The sequence below is a fragment of the Mobula birostris genome, chromosome 5 (assembly GCF_030028105.1).
Source record: "Mobula birostris isolate sMobBir1 chromosome 5, sMobBir1.hap1, whole genome shotgun sequence".
NCBI lineage: Eukaryota > Metazoa > Chordata > Chondrichthyes > Myliobatiformes > Myliobatidae > Mobula > Mobula birostris.
This window is the reverse complement of record NC_092374.1, coordinates 23948161-23961647: the sequence shown is the minus strand read 5'-3', so window position 1 is coordinate 23961647 and position 13487 is coordinate 23948161. Positions and strand designations below refer to the sequence as shown.

Genomic DNA, 13487 nt, shown 5'->3' with positions numbered 1-13487 from the left:
GTTGCTAGAACTGGGAGGTGCTGGCTCCACAAGATCCACTAGTTCTGTCTATTAGGGATACTCTGTACTGTCTTAAACAAGTTCATTCTTTAATTGTATTTTTTTTTTAAATTTAGGTACACAGTATAGTAACAGGCCCTTCTGGGCCAACAAGCCTGTGCTGTCCAATTGCACCCATGTGACAAATGAACCCTCCAAGGGGACCACAACCTTGTCGTAGGGTTTGGAGGCTTGTGTGCCTCAATGATCCAGAGAGCTACATTGGCTGCAGTCAGGGCTTTGCCCTTTGACTCTTAGTGGGGTTAAAGGATAGAGGCCAGGCTAGGAATGGCCCACTGGCCTCCGAGGTTTGGGGGTTGAGCTCAGGGCTAACAGTATTGACCGTTGCAGAACAGCAATAAAGAATCCTTCTGCATCTGGGTGCAATGGTATTCCTGAGCTTCCACCCGGAGCTTGCATGAGTGACAGTAGTGAAAACTGAGCTATTAACATGAGGAAGGAAGCCCTGAACACCACCAGAGATGGAGGATATTTATTGCTGCCCTAAATGCCAGTGGCGTAACAGGCAGTAGAGACCAATTAATGTACTAACCTGTATGTCTTTGGAATGTGTCAAGAAACTGGAGCACCTGGAGGATACCCACATGGTCACGGGGAGAGCGTACAAGCTCCTTACAGACCTCGATAGGAAATGAACCCAGGTCTCATGTGCTGTAAAGTTTTTACACTAACCACTATGCTACCATGCCGCCCCAAGACCAACACAACAATCTGTATTCCAAATATAAAAGCAAAGCATTTATTATTGGGAGCTATTGAAAATATTTTGTGCAATTTAAACTCTTCTCTAAGGAGATGCAGTGAATACAAAGTATAATCAGAGACAGAAGTTTGAGTGACATGAAAAGCAAAGACTGTATACCCTTGGCCTGCAAAGAATGAAATAGGATTTGATAAATGAGTTCAAATGATGGCAGGAATTGTAAAGGCAAACACAGTCAGATCATTTTTACTGTGAGATAAATCAAAGTCAAGGGGCTATGAGTGGCAGATATATAAAGAGTTAGTTTAGAAGGTAATTTTCCAGCCAGTTATTGGAATGTGGATTGCTTTGCTGCAAATCATGATTGGTGCTCAGATTGATAACAGCATTTAAAATAGTTAGCAAATTACTTAAAAAAACAACCAAGAATTGAAGGTAAAACCATCATTTCCACCCATTCTTCTCTGATGGAATGAGTTTTACTTATCTATTCTTCACATTAAAGACATGGAGTAATGCTACAAGGAAACGAGCCGTTCGGCCCCCCTAATCTATGCAAGCCACTAGGCACCCATTTACACTTATCTGACTCAATCCCATTCTATTTCCTTCTTATCCCTATCAACTGCCCCACTCTGACCCCTCTCCCCCCCCAGATTCTACTATTTGCCCACTTACTAGTTGTAATGTAAATAGACAATTAATCTACTAACTTGCACTGCTTTTGGATAAGAGAGGAAGAACGGAGTCATGTGAAGAACATGGAAACTCTACCCAGGCAGCACCAACAATTAGAATTGTACACAGGTCACTGGTGCTGCAGGGCGAAAAGCCTTGAGCTGGCCCCTGTGCTGCCCCTGAATGAGTAAATAGCCTCCCACATATGGAGTATTTCCTCCACATGCCTGGCACCACTTTAATAAATTCCTAAATGTCTTAATTTCACCAGTAATGTTCAGTCCTCTCCATAGCTCAAGATGGCCCAAGTTTTCTTTGCTTCCTGTTCTTATCCACCAAAGTTCTCCTTTGTCTAGTTCAACTTTGCTTCACATTGATCTGTTTTCCAATTTCCCCTGCACACCCTCACATAAAAAATAGTGCTTTGATGGGAACCCATATTTGCTCCAGCAATTCAACATACGTAGTGGGATAAGTGAAAAATCCTTGTTCTCATGAATGGCCTCTGACATAAGACCATACCACCCATGATTTGGTCTCCACGACTCCCTGTGGCAAAGAATCCACGGATTCATTACCTGCTGGATAAAGAAATTCCTTCTCATCTTCATTCCAAAAGGATGTCCCTCTATTCTGAGGCTGTGTTCCCTGGTCTTAGACTCTCCCACTATAAGAAACATCCTCTCCACATCCACTCTATCAAGGCCTTTCACCATCCGATAGGTTTCAATGAGGTCACCCCTCATTCTTCTGAATTCTAGTGAATACAGGCCCAGAACCATCAAAAGTTCAACACATGACAACCCATTCAATCCTGGAATCATTTTTATGAACCTCCTTTCAACTCTGTCCAGTCTCAACACATCCTTTCTATGATAAGGTGCCCCAACTTGCTCACAATCCTCCAAGTGAAGCCTCCCCAGTGCTTTATAAAGTTTTAACATTATCTCCTTGCTTTTATATTCTAGTCCTCTTGAAATGAATGCTAACATTGCATTTGCCTTTCTCACCTCAGACTCAACCTGCAAATTAACCTTTAGGGAATCCTGCACAAGGACTCCCAAGTCCCCTTGTGCTTCTGGTTTGTTTGTATTTTCTCTCCATTTAGAAAATAGTCAACACTTTCATTTCTTCTACCAAAGTGCATGACCATACACTTCCCAATATTGTATTCCATCTGCCAGTTCCTTGGTCGTTCACCTAATCTGTCTAAGTCCTTTTGTAGCATTTCTACTTCCTAAAAACTACCTTCCCCTCCATCTATCTTCATATCATCTGCAAACTTAGCAACAAAGCCATCAACTTCATCATCCAAACCATTGACATATAACGTAAAAAGAATCGGCCTCAACACAGACCCCTGCGGAACACCACTAGTCACCGGCAGGCTATCGGAAAAGTTTCCGTTTATTCCCATTCTTTGACCCCTGCCAATCAACCACTGTGTTATCCATACTAAAATCTTTCCTGTAAAACCATGCAGCTTGTTAAGCAGCCTCATGTGTGGCACTTATTAATTGATTGGTTGAGATACAGCACGGAACAAGCCCTCCCTGTCCTTCGAGCTATGCCACCTAAAAAACCTCGATTTAATTCTAGCCTAATCATGGGACAATTTACCATGACCAATTAACCTACCAACAGGTACGTCTTTGGATTGTAGGAGGAAGCCCACACAGTTACAGGGAAAGTACAAACTCCTTACAGACAGCAGTAGGAATTGAACCTGGGTTGCTAGTACTGTAAAATACTGTGCTAACCACTATGCTACCATGTTGCCCTATTGTTTCCATGTGCCACCATGGGAACATTGACACTGTTTCTCTCTTCATGGGTGCTGACCGACCTGCTAGTATTTCCATTTTTTTCTGGAACATTATTGATGTTCAGTACATTCTGTGTTCTTCATTCCAGGTCTATTAACCTCCAATGTCTCCATGAAGACATTATTTTGGTTTCTTCTTTCAGCCTAACTTTTAAATTAGATTAATGTTGATTCTAAGTTTCATACTTGTTTCACCTCTAGATGATTCGTCTCTGTCATTTCAGTTTCCTTCCTCAACTTCTGGCAATAGTTCCTCAGCTAATATTTACTTCAAAACCATGAACTCTCACAGTGAACATAAGTGTACATTCCCCGGCTGGCTCTTCTGTTGGGACTTTACACCACTCTCCTTATTTCCCTGACAGTCCACCTTCCTTAGCACATGATTATTCCCCAGCTACCCCAACCAACCTCAATTTTAAGCAAGTCATTCCCTTTGATCTCCTTTTGGAAATCCAAAAACATCATAATATTAGTGACCAGTGGACGCACTCCTGAAGGAAATACCCATCTGACAAGTACAGCATTCTTTGATTGTCTTTTTTTATGTTCTGAGGATCTTCCTGACTTAGCTTATGTTAGGCACATATAGTCTCATTCTACACTAATGTATTAACAGCATGTATTCCGAGCATTCTCTGCAAGGTCTGCACACCATCGCAGACTTCAAAGCTAAGTTCAGTGGAGTTTCCAACATCGCTGCCTCTCTCGCAGACGAGCTAAATCTTTATTATGCTCAATCTGATGTTGCCAACACAGAGCCCCTGAGGAGAGCGGCCGAAGAGACCGGCAGCTTGGTCATTTCTGAGGCTGAAGTATGCAGGTGCTTCCAATGAGTGGACAGTCACAAGGCTGTGGGACCAGACGGCATCCCAGGGCAGGTAGTTAGGATGTGTTTACAAACATTTTTATCTCTCTTTCTCCCAGTGTAGAGTGCCATCCTGCTTCAAAACATCCACCACTGTTCCTATACCTAAAAAGACCAAGGTAACATGTCTGAACAACTGGCGTCCTGTCGCACTCACCTCAATGATAAGCAAATGCTTTGAGAGGCTGGTCAAGGACTACATCTGCAGCTTGCTACCACCCACACTCGACCCCCTACAATTTGCCTACTGCCACGACTGATCAATAGATGATGCAATACCACAGCTCTACACACCATCTGTGCATATCTGGAGAAGAAGGATGCTTATGTGAGAATGCTGTTCTTGAACTACAATTCAGCGTTAGAACATAGAATAGTACAGCACATTACAGGCCCTTCACCCCACAATGTTGTGCCGACCCTCAAACACTGCCTCCCATATAATCCTCCACCTTAAATTCCTCCATATACTTGTCTAGTAGTCTCTTAAACTTCACTACTGTATCTGCCTCCACCACCGACTCAGGCAGTGCATTCCATGCACCAACCAGTCTCTGAGTAAAAAAACCTTCCTCTAATATCCCCCTTGAACTTCCCACCCCTTACCTTAAAGCCATGTCCTCTTGTATTGAGCAGTGGTGCCCTGGGGAAGAGGTGCTGAATATCCACTCTATCTTTTCCTCTTATTTTCTTGTACACCTCTATCATATCTCCTCTCATCCTCCTTCTCTCCAGAGAGTAAGCCCTAGCTCCCTTAATCTCTCTTAATCCATACTCTCTAAACCAAGCAGCGTCCTGGTAAAACTCCTCTGTACCCTTTCCAATGCTTCCACATCCTTCCTATAGTGAGGCGACCAGAACTGGACACAGTACTCCAAGTGTGGCCTAACCAGAGTTTTATAGAGCTGCATCATTACATCGCGACTCTTAAACTCTATCCCTCGACTTATGAAAGCTAACACCCCATAAGCTTTCTTAACTACCCTATCTACCTGTGAAGCAACTTTCAGGGATCTGTGGACATGTACCCCCAGATCCCTCTGCTCCTCCACACTACCAAGTATCCTGCCATTTACTTTGTACTCTGCCTTGGAGTTTGTCCTTCCAAAGTGTACCACCTCACACTTCTCCGGGTTGAACTCCATCTGCCACTTCTCCACCCAATTCTGCATCCTGTCAATGTCTCTCTGCAATCTTTGACAATCCTCTACACTATCTATAGCACCACCAACCTTTGTGTTGTCTGCAAACTTGCCTACCTACCCTTCTACCCCCATCCAGGTCATTAATAAAAATCACGAAAAGTAGATGTCCCAGAACAGATCCTTGTGGGACACCACTAGTCACAATCCTCCAATCCGAATGTATTCCCTCCACCACGACCCTCTGCCTTCTGCAGGCAAGCCAATTCTGAATCCACCTGGCCAAACTTCCCTGGATCCCATGCCTTCTGACTTTGTTAAACATGATCTGCCCTTCACAAAGCCATACTGACTGTCCCTGATCAGACCATGATTCTCTAAATGCCCATAGATCTGTTAAGGATCCGGCCTAAACACTGGGTCGAAGGGCCTCTGCTGGTAGCTCTGGATCACGACAGTCTTTAATTTCTGTTTTCTTTCACCTGGCCGTGTGGGTTCTGGCCCAGCCCCTTTACTTTTTGGACTTTGTCCAATTACCTGCTTGTCTCCTCATTTGCACCCACCGGTTTCTAATTTTCACTCATTACCCTGTCCATTTAAACCCTGCCTTGACAAGCATCCTCTGCCAGTTTGTCCCAGTTCTGACCTATGTCATTTGAGCCTGTCATTGTGACTTCTGCCAGCTGATTTTTGCCTGATTCTGTGTTTTGGATTTTGCCTGTTCTTGGACCTGATTTATGCCTGTGCATTCTGGATTATTTGCCCTCGCCTGACTGCCTTTCCTGGTAAGACCTCTGCCTGCCATTTTGGACTCGTGCCGGCCTTCTGTTTTTGAAAGACTGTTGCCTTTGTGCTCCCTAATAAATCCTGGTGAAAAAGTATTCATTGGTCTGCACTTGAGTCCCACCGAAACCTGATAAGATCCTATCCCCAAGAATCTTTTCCAACAGCTTTCGCACCACAGACATAAGGCTCACTCGTCTATAATTACCTGGACTATTCCTACTATCTTTTTTGAACAAGGGGACAACATTCATCTCCCTCCAATCCTCTGGTACCATTCCCATGGACAATGAGGACATAAAGATTCTAGCCAGAGGCTCAGTAATTTCTTCCCTCGCCTCATGGAGCAGCCTGGGGAATATTCCGTCAGGTCCCAGGGACTTGCCCATCCTAATGTATTTTTACAACTCCGACACCTCCTCTCCATTAATATCAACATGCTCCAAAACACCAACCTCATTCATATTATCCTCACCATCATCAAGCTCGCTCTAATTGGTGAATACCAAAGAGAAGTATTCATTGAGGACCTCGCTCACTTCCACAGCCTCCAGGCACATCTTCCCACCCTTATCTCTAATCGGTCCTACCTTCACTCCTGTCATCCTTTTGTTCTTCACATAACTGAAGAATGCTTTGGGGTTTTCCTTTACTCTACTCACCAAGGCCTTCTCATGCCCCCTTCATGCTCTTCTCAGCCCCTTAAGCTCCTTTCTTGCTTCCCTATATTCCAAAATAGACTCATCTGATCCTTGCTTCCTAAACCTCATGTATGCTGCTGCCTTCCAGCTGACTGGATTTTCCACCTCACTTGTCACCCATGGTTCCTTCACCCTACCATTCTTTATCTTCCTCACCGGGACAAACTTATCCCTAACACCCTGCAAGAGATCTCTAAATATCGACCACATGTCCATAGTACATTTCCCCATAAAAACATCATCCCAATTCAGACCTGCAAGTTCTAGCCTCATAATTTGCCCCTCCCCAGTTAAAAATTTTCCTGTCCTCTCTGATTCTATCCTTTTCTGTGGTAATGCTAAAGGCCAGGGAGCGGTGGTCACCGTCCCCCAGATGCTCACCCACTGAGAGATCTGTGACCTGACCATAATTCCCTCCAGGCTTAACAAGAGACTTAGAGACCTCAGCCTTCATCCTGCCTCGTGTAGCTGGATCCTGGACTTCCTGTCAGATTGCTGGCAGGTGGTAAAAGTGGGATCCCTCACCTCTGTCCCTCAGATCCTCAACACAGGTGCCCCTCAGGGCTATGTCCTAACCCCCCGCTTTACTCTCTGTATTCCCATGACTGTGTCACCGTCCACACCAACAATCTGCTAATTAAATTTGCTGATGATACTACACTGATTGGCCTAATCTCAAATTACAGTGAGGTAGTCTACAAAGAAGAAGCCATCAACCTGACAGTGATGTCAAGAAAACAATCTCTCCCTCAATGTCGCAAAAACAAAAGAGCTGGTTGTAGACTACAGGAGGAATGGAGACAGGATAACTCCTATCGACATCAATGGATCTGGGGTTGAGGGATGAACAGCTTTAAGTTCTTTGGCATACATATCACCGAGGATCTCGTGTGGTCTGTACATAGCAGCTGTGTGGTGAAAAAGACATAACAGCACCTCTTTCACCTCAGATAGTTGAAGAAGTTTGGTATGGGCCCCCAAATCCTAAGATCTTTCTACAGAGCACAATTGAGAGCATCCTGACTGGCTGCATCCCAAACCAGTATGGGAGCTGCACTTCCCTCAATCACAGGACTCTGTGCGGACAGCCCAGCGCATCTGTAGATGTGAACTTCCCGCTATTCAGGACATTTGCAAAGACAGGGCCCGAAGTATCATTGGGAACCTGAGTCACCCTAACCACAAACTGTTCCAGCTGCTACCATTGGGGAAACGGTACTGCAGCATAAGAGCCAGGACCAACAGGCTCTGGGAAGCTTCTTCCACCAGGCCATCAGACTGATTAATTCATGCTGATACAGTTGTATTTCTATGTTATATTGACTGCCCTGTTGTACATTCTATTTATTAAAAATTGCACATTTAGACAGAGATGTAACATAAAGGTTTTACTCCTCAAGTGTATGAAGGGTGTAAGTAATAGTCAGTTCAATTCTCTGATCATAAATATTTGGGCCATGCTAAAATAAGGCGGCAAACTATTTGCCAAGTGTGGCCCTTGTATTCCACTGTGCCTCTGTGATGAACAGAGTGACAGACAGTAGGACATCCCGTTTTGTTCTGCCCTATTTTTCCAGGGATACTCTAGTATTTTGCTGGCATGTTTGCCTTTCCAACTCTACACCACTAAACCTTTTAAACCATCTGAGTTCCCAGTCAATTGACTAGGAAGATTGAAAGAAATACTCAGAACTATTTATTTCCTCTTATATATTTACGTTTTAATCACCTTAAAGATATTAAAAATTAGCTTTATTCATCATGTGTTCATTGAAACATCTAAACATACAGTGAAATGTATCATTTGCATCAACAACCATCACATTCCAAGTTGTGCAAAGGGCAGCCTGCAAGTGTTGCCATGTTTCTGGAGCCAGCATAGCGGGCCAACAACTTACAAACCCTTCAACTTTTGGAATGTTGGAAGAAATCAGAGCACCCAGAGGAAACCCATGTGGTCACGGGGAGAATGTACAAACTCCTTACAGACAGTGGTGAGAATTGAACCCCAATTTTCCAACTGCTGGAGCTGTAAACTATTATGCTAACTGCCATGAGACATGCTTTACTGAAAAAAAATGCCGTGAGACCAAAGGGAATAACAACCAGTAATTTCCCTTATTCCTATTAAGATATTATTTTTAATTAGCTAATTATTTTTTTCTGAGAGCTGAATTTCATGTTAATCATGCAGACAAATGAGAAAAAGAATTTAAACATGAAATAAAAGTATTAAACTGCCACTTTTACATAGAAGTATTTAGTATTCCCACAGAGTCTTATTAAAGCTATTAACACGAAAGTAATTTCCAGCTTGAGCAAAGGGCCAGGACTTGGAAGCATTCTTCTCAATAAATATGATAATGTGCATTAGCTTTGCTTTCAGACACAGTGAAGAAGCAACATACTTTAATATAATATACTAAACAAAAAAAATGAGAACATGCAACTCAGAATGATAAACATTTGTACAAAGTACACAGAAGGTAGATTTTTGCCTTACAACTGACATAAAGTACGATTATAGATGCATTAGAATCTTTGATCATTTGTGAATTAGTTGTGCACAAAGAAACAAGACATTAAGCAAGTGCTTTACTGAAATCAGTCCTTATACTTTACTAGGTCCGACAACTTACAACTGAGGCAAAAACTGTATAAGCACTGTCGTTTACTACACTTCCTTGTTCCTTTCCTACTTTATATATCCCAGATTAGTTAGCTACTCTCCTTGCAACAGTGGCTCTCAATCAGGTATTCTAACCTAAATTCTATTCTGTACTGACCCACAGTGATTGACTTTGCAAACATGCTGGCAAGGCACCAGAATTAACAACCTCCACCTTTGCACTTTCTTCCTCATTCAGTAAAACTGCTGTTAATAAATTTGGAAGGAAACACTTCTTTGCAAGGATGTATTAAAAGTGATGCATAAAAACTTTTTTTTCTTATACTATTCTATTACCATTTAACTGGTGAATGCTTTCATGAGAAACCCATCATGCTCTGGAGGAATGAGGTTCATCCAAGCACAACATCACACAAAGCAGGGTAATAAGAATTAAAGACAAATAATATCGGGCGTGGCTTTCTCAAAGGAGAAGTCACACCTAACACTGTGTGTTTTAAGTGAAAAATGCCAGAGTGGAGGGCTCAAATTCCATAGCAGACACTTCCAAGGGTTAGAAATTCAGCCCCGCTCTTTCTTCTATATTGAAAACAAATGTCCCAAATAAATCACGAAGAGAGAATCTGCAGATGCTGGAAATCCAAGCAAGACACACAAAGTGCTGCAGGACCTCAGCAGGCCAGGCAGCATCTATGGAAAAGAGTACAGTTGACATTTCAGGCCGAGACCCTTTGGCAGGACACCAAAACATCGACTGTACTCTTTTCCATAGATGCTGCCTGGTCTGCTGAATTCCTCCAGCATTTTGTGTCCACACCAAATGATCAGTCTTTAACTTTGATTTAAAATTAGGGATGATTTGCCAGTGTCTGACACACACCCAGCAGAAGCAGCTGTGAACTGACTGTAAGTTGAATAGTGGGAAATGAGTCTTAGGAGACCCCGATTTGGAGAACAGAATTTGGGCAGAACCTTCGACTTCCTGGCTCCACAGAAATCATGTACTTTGGTTTTCACAATTGTGACAACATAACGTCAGAGAACAATCCTCAAATAGGCAATGTCACTTTATCCTTTGCAAATAGAATTAATTTAGTGAATAGATGGGCTGACCGAAAAAAGTATTTTCGGACGCATCAGTCATAAGAATACAAGGAGAATGTTTTGAGCCTTTTCCACTACTGTATTCAGTGAGATCGTGACCAAATTGGGCATTGCCTCAACTCTACTTTTCTGACTGGCCTCTATAACTATTGCCTTCCCTATAGTCCAAAAACTGAAGGCTTGATCAGAAAAAGGATGAACTGTACGTCAGGTATAGGCATATGGCTAACAGTGAGTCCTTTGAGCTTTAACAGGGACGCAGGGTAAACTTAAGAAAGAAATTGGGAAGATGAAGAGTACATGAACTAATCTTGGCCTCCAAGATTTGACTCTTTTTTAAGTATATAGAATCAAGAAGTTAGTTAAAGAAAGAGTAGATCCCTCAGGAAACAGAAGAAAAATTGACACGTAGAACCAAGGGGCATGAGTATGATCCAAAATGAATGTGGAGAATGGAGAGAACATCAACTTTCTGGAAAATGTTTGTGTCAGGAAGTGCAATTCACTTGTCTCTCCCTTGGTTATATTATATCAGTCAGCTTCCACACTTCTCTAAGTTAGATGATTTCAACAATTCTCAATACTAATGAATACATTTCTCCATTACTCCATTTCAAATGGTTAGCCATTGTTTGAAGACAATGTGGATTAGAACTAGTTTTCTTTGGTGCCTGTCTCTTACAAAATGGGCATTAACAGATCATTAACTACATAACTATTTGGAAAATACACAACTATTTAAAAATTATATTCTAGTGCTTTGAACCATAAAAATTCCTCTGATTTGTTTATTCATGTTATTCAATGAAATGATTTCTAGGATGAAGTGAACTGTTATTTAGAAAATGGCGCTGGAGATTATTTTTCTCGGCAGTGATTAAATAAAACAGAAATCGATATAAGAAACAAGACATACGAATGTTTCCCTTCCGGCTTTTTCCCCATATCCCTTGATACCCTGACTAATTAGATATCTATCAATCTCCTCCTTAAACACCCTCAATGATCGGGCCTCCACAACTGTATGTGGCAACGAATTCCATAAATCCACAACATGGTCTTCTCCTGGTGATATGAATATGGTCTACTGCTGAGGTAAAGTTATTCTTTAAAGCTATTTTGATTTTGCTTTGAACACAATTGAGAGGATTAAAAATGGACAGAGTCACAGATTATTCCTATTGTTCATTGAGTATCTATGATATTCAACCCTCCTCCTCCAGGCAAAATTAGGAACTTGAAAAAATTAATGGATGGATCAAGATGAAATAGCATTATAAAAATGAGGAACTGTAATGTAAGACTATTTCCATGAGTGTACATTGAATTTGCAAAAATAATAAACCATAATATCATTAAATATGCTCCAAACCAGCATGATAAGCAGTTTTGTTTGATAATTTGAAAAGGAAATACAGATAAAAAATACCTTATTTATGTACATCTATTTTAGGCTTAAAAACCTAGCATATAGTATATTGGTTTTCCATCAAACGTTACACATCAAAAATACACAGAACACTTGGCTTGAATACTGTTCATTAAAGAACAACAATCACCATCAACCAAATGAGGGTCATGTTACAGACCCAAGTATATGGTCAATGAAGAATAACACACCCACAGATAGAACTACCCGTACATATAGTAGGGGAGAGCAAATACCCACAACACATAGAGAGAGAAAAAAATTAAAAAGGCAAAGCCAATTACCAAAATATTATCAGCATTCTCTTTTGTAAATACTATGAAAACTCTTTTGCTTCCTCAGCAACCTTAGGTAATTACATTTATATTTATAATACAATAATGTATAAAAATATTAAATTATTTGCAATAAAATAATTGGCCCATTTTTTCATCAGGATGCCAGAAGATTCATTTAGCATTCAGTGCAACTTCCAATATTTTATTCAGTTGATTGCTGAGGGTTTTTCAAATTTGCTCTAACATTTTTTGCCTTATGGAAATGAGGAGCAAGAATTCCCTTTGATTTCTGCAGCTTATGACATGGAAATCTGCCCACTAAATCATTGCAACCCTATTCATCTAGATCAGGACTTCCCGACCTTTTTTATGCCATGGACCCCTACCATTAATTGAGGGGTCCGTGGACTCCAGGTTGGGAACTGCTAATCTAGTCTGAGAAGAATAGTTGCAAGGGAGAGTTTGTATAAAGTACCTCAGTCAGGACTACTTGTAACTCCAGAGACCCACAGCGCGTGCTTGATTCTCAACAGCTCTCTGTAGTGGAGCAGCAAGCCACTCAGTAAAGGATAGGCAATAAAATGCTGGTCTTGCAAGCGATGCACATATCCTGTAGATAAATAATTAAATTAAAGATGATGCAATTTCCTTTTCGGACAATCTGCCTTTTTCAATTAGGTTAAAGCCACCATTTAGTCTTTATGTTATTCCTTTCTATCTGCATTCTTTCAGCATCCAAAATCCTACTTTTGCAATTGAAATCTGTGCAATAGAAGTCTGTGCAAAATTCACTATCACCCAGTGATTGACAGTCACCTCTTCATCTCAATTATAGTTTCATATTGGTTATTTCTATGTTTGCATTGGAGTTAAGCTAACCTATTGGCCATTGTGAATCACGCTGAAATTTATACAATTAAATGCTATGATGCGTCAAACTAAAAAGAAGCAATAGATCCATGCAATTGATTCAGGAATGTAACAGCTACAGTATTTATTGCTTATGTCTAAATTTGGTGTTAAATTATTTATTATTATTACAATTTCAGAATTTCAATGGTGGACTGAAACAATGATCTTGTGCTGGTTTCTCAGAGTATGATCCTTAATTTTTGAAGTTTTGCAGAGTGTGGATCAGTACTTCAATTAACTTTCAACATAAAAGTCATTGGATGCTTTCTAAACTACAGATGGATTAAGCAAGCATAGGTTTTAATACTCTACTTCTTGAAGCAATAAACACGTATCTCGATTTCTTTCTTAAAATATTCTGGAAAATTTCATTCA

General features: G+C 41.2%; 1 protein-coding gene across 1 annotated transcript in view; it reads right to left on the bottom strand.

Annotated features, from left to right (window-relative positions):
* Positions 1–12730, bottom strand: part of LOC140197572 (teneurin-3-like) — a 2811066-nt gene extending 2798336 nt beyond the window's left edge. The window contains exon 1 of the mRNA XM_072257693.1: positions 12676–12730. The gene's annotated coding sequence lies outside the window, so the exon portion shown is untranslated. The remainder of the gene's footprint in view (positions 1–12675) is intronic.
* Between the last annotated feature and the right edge of the window lie 757 nt (positions 12731–13487).